This window comes from Piliocolobus tephrosceles, chromosome 6 (genome assembly GCF_002776525.5).
Source record: "Piliocolobus tephrosceles isolate RC106 chromosome 6, ASM277652v3, whole genome shotgun sequence".
NCBI lineage: Eukaryota > Metazoa > Chordata > Mammalia > Primates > Cercopithecidae > Piliocolobus > Piliocolobus tephrosceles.
The window spans coordinates 122,756,835-122,758,741 of record NC_045439.1 but is presented as its reverse complement, the minus strand read 5'-3'; positions in this window follow the sequence as shown (position 1 = coordinate 122,758,741).

Genomic DNA, 1,907 nt, shown 5'->3' with positions numbered 1-1,907 from the left:
AGGCAGAATGATGGTTCCAGAAGACAATATACAGTTTATCAATACTGAATTTTGTAGCTCACCTCTACCACCACTGTTGTAGGGAGCGAGTCAGGCTTGGCAATGTTATTTGATAATATAATAATCATCATTTATATTGCAGCTCTGGAGTGCCTGTGCTACTGACAACCGCTCAGTATCTGGGTGTTGGAGAGATAAAACAGGCTCTAGAAGGGAAAGTGAACCAGGATGGAATCTACAACCCTGGCATACTGAATATTGGCCTCTCTTACTGACCACTGAGAGGATAATTTAGCAAAGATGTCACCTAATGATAAAAGCAGCCCTGAAATGCTTTCTTTAAAAAAAATGTGTCCTCTGAGAACATTGAGGTTTTGCCTCTATACTCTGGCTAGGTGAGTGACTTCACTTTGTTCCCCTTTATCCTATGGTTCCTCAGCCAGAGGAGTAGTCAGCAGGTGGGACATTGAGTCGCACTCTAAAATGGCTCTGTCAGCCCTGTGCCATAGGGCTGTCAGGAGCCTGGGACTTCTACAGGAGGCTTTAGAGAGGGAAGGAGGAGATAGGGTCAGATGGCACATTCATAGACTTTCAGAGTTTGGAGGGACCTTATCACCTGGAAATATGAATGTTGATCTCTTTGGCAAATCAAAATTGTATTTTAAAGCTGTTCTGTATTTGAAATGGTATGGTGAGTTTTCTTGTGAAGAGTCATCACTCTTGTTAAGTTGTTGGGGGGTTGTACACTGGGAGCATGGGTATGAAGTAGGATGGGACCAACAATAGGACCCAGAAAGTGAAAAAAAATATACAATATTCTTATTAAAATGAGTTGGTCTCCACCTATTACCATTGTTCTTCAGCTCCACAAAGGGCCATGCAAGGGAAGGTGGGCTCATTATGGCGGGGGAGGCCAGTCATCATGAGGGTAGATGTTCTGAAGCTCAAGGAGCTAGAGAACCACCCCTGGTCACTTGACAAGCTTTCCCCAAAGTGGAACCTGCTTCTGTGGGAATAAAATTAAAAATTAAGGTGAGTCATGTGTCCCTGCAGGTTTCAGACAGCCTATCCTCTCTTGAGGACTCTGATAGAGAGGTTAAGTGACCTCAGGGACTCCAGATGCCTAAGTGAGGACCGGAAAAGGAAAGGATGCTACGGATGCAGCAGGAGATGTCCCAGGAGACATTTGTAGTTTCTGGACCAGAATGGGATTGAGGAGGTAATGGGAATAGAAGCTTTGGGTTGATACCAGTGGTCTATAGTGAAGGATGTTTTAGGAGAGAGAGCAGAGATGGCTTAGCACTGAAGTTCTGAATCCAAGATATCAGGAACACTTAGGGGAGATTTTGAAAAACACAAACTCCTTCTCCCATCCCCTACCCCTACAGGGATACAAAATAGACTTTCCAGGGGAAGGTAGATGCTGCAGGGTTCCAAAGATGGGGTGAAGGCAAAGGGTATAGGTCTGTGATGTGATTTCCGCACCCCATGACCTGGTTTGGTACTTTCCTGTGTTACTCCTACATTAGAAAGACAGCCTCATTGCTGTCCCTTTGTTCATGGACTGTTAGGATGTTGCTGACCTGGGTGGGGCCGGCTTAACCATCTGCCAGCTTCCAGGTCAGAACCAGCCCTAGTTACTTGATAGGGCTTTCCCCAAAGCAGAACACTGCTTCCATGGGAATAAAATTTAAAATTTAAAATTAAAAGTTAGCTGGACATGGTGGTACATAACTGTAGTCTCAGCTACTTGGGGGGCTGAGGTGGGCAGATTCCTTGAGCCCAAGAGTTGGAGGCTGCAGTGAGCTGTGATCATGCCGCTGCACTCCAGCCTGAGTGACAAAGCAAGAGCCTATCTCAAAATAAATAAATAAATAAATAAATAAATAAATAAATAAATAAATAAA